General features: G+C 40.4%; 1 non-coding gene across 1 annotated transcript; it reads left to right on the top strand.

The window, feature by feature from the left end:
• The first annotated feature begins 5905 nt into the window (after positions 1-5905).
• Positions 5906-5978, top strand: TRNAQ-CUG (transfer RNA glutamine (anticodon CUG)). Its single transcript has one exon. It is a non-coding gene; the product is annotated as a tRNA-Gln (tRNA).
• The last annotated feature ends 330 nt before the right edge of the window (positions 5979-6308 follow it).

The raw sequence follows: 6308 nt of genomic DNA, 5'->3' as shown, positions 1-6308 counted from the left end.
ATTATGTGTCAACTATACTTCACTAGAAAAGAAATGGTTCGTGCCCCTCCGGAGCCCGCAGACGAGAAAGACAGACATGCAGGTAGATAAACGAGTATCGTGTGACCAGCAATGAGATGGAGGCATGTGTTGTTGCTATGGCAATACAGAGACACAGGAAGAGATCTCAATGTTTGGGGAAGGAGAGTTGCACTCTTTCCAATTCTGGCAAAGCAGAGCCAGAGTGAGATAGGGCTGGTCCACCAGATTTTAAAGGTAGACAATTTGCTAATGGAACCGGCAGGTGGGAAAGGTGCCTTTGGGTAAAGAGATAATCAATCTATGGGCCAGGGTCAGCCTTTATTTTTGCTTGGCCTGTCTCTGGATGCTAAGTCATCACCATCTGTTTCTGGTATAAGCCCAGACACCAACTTGAGAGGTACTTGCAGAAGTCCTTAGAAGGTTCCCAACAGTCCGCATAGCTGCTGGGGGAGCTAGCTTTAGTCTTCACATACATGTTCTGGAGATCTGGAGGGAAATTATTTTGGGATATAAATATGTATTTCAAGATCGTGGCCAGTATCTAAATGACTTACGTCTACTATTGCCTCCATGGGTAAATGCTAAGTATATCTTCCCCATGCTATAGCATCAGTATAAAGGAATGAACCGAACAGCCAACCATCTCCACCCCAAACCACTTCCATCCTGCCCACAGGTGGGGAGGGGAAAATTACTTGAATTTAATGCTAATAAACCCTATTACTGCCTCTGTACAAGGTTTAGATGAAGGGTTAACAAAAGGATTGACTCTTCTATCTCTTCATATATAAACTACTCTCACTTTGATGATAAGAGTCTTTGAAGACTATATTTTCTACAGGAAAGTGGTTTTACTTTCTTCATAAGGTCTAGACTACATTTTTCTAAATATCATTGATTCTTCTTGGGGAGGAAAGGAGTATATGCATGTGTGTGCACACACATAAGTGAGCTTTTGAGCCAATATTTATTTGCTTGGAAACTAGGAAGAAAGAGAAAGCTTACCCAGATGTCACGATGTCACACTGATAAAGATCTATAAAAAGGGACCACACTTGGAGTGCCAAAGTTCACACTGGGATGTCATTCCACTGGAATACTAAAGTCCAGCCCTGAACTGGCTTGCCAAATCCCTGTCTCCCTTATTCTCCCTTCCTCTCCTCTAGGTATTATTCTAAAGGAATAAATGCGACTTTGGTTCTATAATTTATTGTGTTCTTCTAGCAATTATGCTATTGTGGTCGGGACAGAGATGGGCTGGATCCTGCCCACTACTCTGAGAAAAGGGTGATGGATTATTACAAAGTGAGATTATTTGCAATGCAAAAGATTAATGCAAAAGCAAAAAACAGCACTGTGAGAGAGACAGGGATAATGTTAGAATAAAAGAGTCAGACTGGCTACATAGAGATTATGTTCATGAGAAGCTTCCCCTATAATGATTTTAAGTTATTTTGATCTTTTGCTTTGTTCTGTAAAAACAGTCATATTAAACCTTAGGTTTGCACTTGTCTTGTACCTTGCAATTTGCCTTTGCTATGACAACCTTTCAGTAAAATTTTAATTCTCCTTTAAAGAGTTATGGGAATAGTATTGTGGGAATTAGGGCCTTTCCATTTTCCTCTTTATTGGCTGAGATCCTTGTTACAGTAAGAACATTGTTTTCGGAAAACACTAGTCCAGGCATTCTTGGTGGGAGTAAACCTCAGACCAAAGATCCTTTCCAAAAAGATAGCAGAGGGGAGGGCATGGTGAAAGAGATTTGGATATTCAGATGCAGGAGAAATTAAAAAAGAAAAACAAAGAGAAGAAAAATTCCCATGACCCTGCTACCCTCAAGAATTTTAAATTCATTTAAAAAAAATATTTATTTTTGGGAGAGCACAAGCAGGAGGAGCAGAGAGAAGGGGACAGAGGATCTAAATTAGGCTCCTCAATGACAGCAGAGAGCCCGATGCAAGGCTCAAATCCACGAGCTGTGAGATCATGACTTGAGCCAAAGTCAGATGCTCAATGGACTGAGCCACCCAGGTACTCCAAGAACTTTTAATTCATTTAAGAAGATAGAGCATACACCCATGACTATTTCTCCAGCTATGGTCTTCATTCACTCATCCTGCCCTGGCTCAACTAGACTCCCCTATTTTTTTTTAATGTTTATTTATTTTTGAGAGAGAGAGAGAGAGAGAAGGCAAACACAAGTGGGTAAGGGGCAGAGAGAGAGGGGGACAGAGGATCTGAAGCGGTCTCTGTGCTGACAGCAGAGAGCCTGACGCAGGGCTGGAACCCACAAACCGTGAGATCATGACCTGAGCCGAAGTCAGATGTTTAACCGACTGAGCCCTGATTCCCCTAATTTTCTATATGGCACCACCATCCATTCAGTTTCCAAGCCCAGAATTTGGGTGCCAAGTCTGATTCTTTCCTCTTCCTCACCCTCTACAAATAGCCAGTCTTAAAGTCCTATTGGTTCCATCCTCCCAAATACTTTCAATATTTTCATGCAATACTGCCATGAAGAATGGCACTGGAGAAGACAAACTGGGGAAGCTGCTGGATTTGGCAGCGAAAAGACCTTTAATGACTTGCAAGGAAACTATTTCAGCAGCCATATTACAAGGGTGGAGCAAGCATGTGTGCCAATGAAGAGATGGCTGTTGCACCTGATAAGTGCTTGGGAGCAATAATATTCAGTATATGCTCAAACCAAAAATTATGCCTCCTTTGATAATTCAGATGGGCACTTGACTCTTCTCATTCCGCTGTTCTATTTCATAATTTCTTTTTCCTTTTTAAATTAATTTTGCCTTCTGGAGAATAGGGTATAAAAATCATGGTAATGGCATTTTGTGAAAATGTTAGCCTTTCTTACTAAAAGAGCCCAGGCAGCAAAATTCCACCATCTACGCAGAACAAAAAATAGAAGTTTAAGAACCTCCTGGATTCAATATGGTAAATAATTTTTTTGCTCCCCCAATTTTTTTCTTATGAATAATTCTATGAATACTTTTCTTGCAAATACCAGCTTTCATATATTTGCAGACTGTTTCTCAGCTTACATTCTGTCAACTAAACCAGTTTCCTTACTACTTGTATGGCCTTGGCTTTTTTTTTCCCCTTGGCATTTTTATTTTAACGTATTTTCTCTCATCACTCCATCAGCCTATAATCTCAATGAACTTCCAGTTTCAGCTAAAATATGATTTCAAAATGTAAAGAATCTGGCAGTCAGAGTTTTTAGGTTCGAGTATCAGGTACACCACATAATGGTGGTACGAACTTGGAGAAAAACCTAATGTCAGATCCTCAGATCTTCACCTATAAAATGGGGGAAATTATATCACCTTAGTAAAGGTTGATGCAAAGACTAAATAAGAGCAAATATGTGAAATTGCCTGGCTCAGAGCAGCCATTTAATAAATTTTAGTTCCTTCAGACACCTTCTCTAAAGTCCTCTACTTTTTCTTGAGCTACAGACTTGCATTTCCAATTTCCTGCAGACATTGCTACACATAAGTCTTTCTAGTGGAAGTCACCATTTTCCATAAAACTTGTCTTTCACATTTCCCTCCATATTTTTGTTCATAATATCAGTCTATCGTTCAACACATTTTTTTTTGCCCAACCCTGGTTCCAACCTTTGCTGATATCTGGCAGAGACCATGAGATGCCTCTAAGGTATCCTCAGGTGGGAGCAGAAGCACTAGTGTCTAAAGTGAAGAAACAACAGGTGCAGAGAGCAGCAATCCACTTGGTAAAATTCCTTGGAGAGACTTTCTAAACCAGCTTCCCCTCTCCCTTTCATCCTTTTTATGGTCTGCTATGCTTGGCTCCTGATCCAGACTTAGGATCTGCTTTTATCTTTGATATTTGAGGATCTAACTCAACTTTTCTGGATTGCAGATGAATGGCTAATCTCTGGAACCTCAACTATTGCAAACACTCATGAACTGATCTCCCTTTCTGCAGCGTCTTCCTGTCTAATCCAGCCTTCCAAAAGGGATCACTTTAATTATCCAAACAATCCCTTCAATAGTGTTAGTCCTCAGATTCCTGAGTGGCTCAGTTGGTTGAGCGTCCGACTTCGGCTCAAGTCAGGATCTCACAGCTCATGAGTTCAAGCCCCATGTCAGGCTCTGTGCTGACAGCTCAGAGCCTGGAGCCTGCTTTGGATTCTGTGTCTCCCTCTCTCTCTGCCCCTCACCCACTCACATTCTGTCTCTGTCTCTCTCAAAAATAAATAGACATCAAAAAAAATTTAATAGTGTTAGTCCTCTACAGTTAAGCCTCAAAAAATGTCTCTCCCACCACTTACAGCATAAAGCCCAAATTACCTTGCCTGGAAATAATGGGAGTAACTGTATAACTTGGTTCCTACCTATATTTCCAGCCTTATCTCTGACCATTCCCCAAGATGAATTCTTTGCTTTAATATCAACTTAATGACTTGCTCTCTAAAGTGTACTTTTTGTTTCAACTGTCCCCACATTCAACCACCTTGCCTTCTTATTTCAAGGAGAATCCTCCCATTATGTTTTTCTTGATGGGAGGTAGGGTCAAATGCACCATCTTTTCCCTCCTTGCTTCCATGGTATGAGCACTGACTTAGGCTTTGCCAGCTAGATGCTCCCATCCAGGACAATAAAAACTGAGTAATGTAGACCTAGAGAAGCAGTTGGAATTCATTTACAGTGGTGATGGTGGTGTTGGCCAAATCCTCCAGCAGGTGTAGCATCACCCTGGCTAGATTCTTTCTGCTAAAAGACTATTGTGCTTCCTGCTTCTTGGCTCTTGGAATACATTTGCTCCTTACCATTTTCTGAGCCTGATCCTCCAGCTTTCTGATGGTTCTGCAAGCCAGTGATATTATTCCAATGCATCTCCATTTTCTTTCTTACAGACAGAGATGTTTCTGTTGCTTTCAACCCCAAGAATCCTAACTTATATCCTGAGATGTCTAGCTGTTTTCACCAGTGTTTCTTTGCTATGCTAATTCTATGTGCAGAATGCCTTTCTTACTTCTCTCTGATTTTCTGGAGATCCCATGCATAGTGAAAGACAAACATTTAAAGAACCATTACATTTCAAAAAGATAGATGCCAGGAGGGAGATATGTACTGTGTCCATTCGGGCATGAAGGGAACTCTTTTTACTTATGGGAAACTTCCATAGGAAGGAACCTGTCAGGTATTGAACTGGAGGAAAGACAGTACAGGCACAGAGTCAGCATGAACAGAGGCAAGGAGGTGTGAAGGAACATGGCAACACTGAGCAATGGCAGAAGTTCAGTATGACCACAACATAGGCTGTGAGGGGAAGGATGGTGGTGGGAAATGAACTGTGTAAAATTCACCTGGATTGCTTCAAGAATAAAGAGCTGGAGTCCCCAGTGAGTTAATGGAACTGAGCCATGTTCATCAATAACTACTAATATTGTAAAAAGACAGCCAGACACTTAGTGCCCCCAGATGGAAGTATTCAATGCTTCACACCACCTATGAAGTATTCCTGCCAAAACCATCAAATCTGAATCTGATCAATGCTTTACATTTAAATGATAATAAGGAAAGTATTGGTAATTATTATATAATTACTAACAAATAAAAAATTGCAAATAAAATATATAAATTATAAAAATAATTATGTAACATTATTAAACAAATTGAAGGAAACTACAGCAGTTGAAAGATATCTTAAGTGATACCAGTGAAATGCAGACTGTGGGAAACTCTACAGCACAAACAACCCAAATTCTTCAACAAATAAGAAGCAGAGAGTGGAGGAAGAGTATTACAGGAGGGAAAAAAGAGACAAGGGATGTATCAGCCAATTGCAATGTGAGGAAGTTATTCGGTTTTTGATTCAAAAAACTGTGAAATGGGGCACTTGGCTGGCTCAGTCGGTAGAGCGTGAGACTCTGGATCTCAGGGTCATGAGTTCAAGTCCCATGTTGGGCATGTAGCTTACTTAAAATACACACAACAAAACAAAAAATTGTGAGGGGCACCTGGGTGGCTCAGTCTGTTGAGTATCTGACTCTTGATTTTGGCTCAGGTCATGATCCCATGGTCACGGGTTGTGAGATGGAGCCCCATGTTGGGCTCTACCCTGAGTATGAGGCCTGCTTGGGATTCTCTCTCTCTCTCTCTCTCTCTCAAAATAAACATTAAGAAAATTGTGAGATAACATGGGAAATTTATGACTATAAAATTGTTAATTTTTAAAGGTATAATAAATGCATTTAGATTTTTAGAAAGTATTATTTAGAGATACACACTGGAATATTT

Source organism: Prionailurus viverrinus, chromosome E1, assembly GCF_022837055.1.
Source record: "Prionailurus viverrinus isolate Anna chromosome E1, UM_Priviv_1.0, whole genome shotgun sequence".
In the NCBI taxonomy this organism is placed as follows: domain Eukaryota; kingdom Metazoa; phylum Chordata; class Mammalia; order Carnivora; family Felidae; genus Prionailurus; species Prionailurus viverrinus.
Note: the sequence above shows the minus strand (reverse complement) of the source record. Positions and strands in the feature narration are given on the sequence as shown.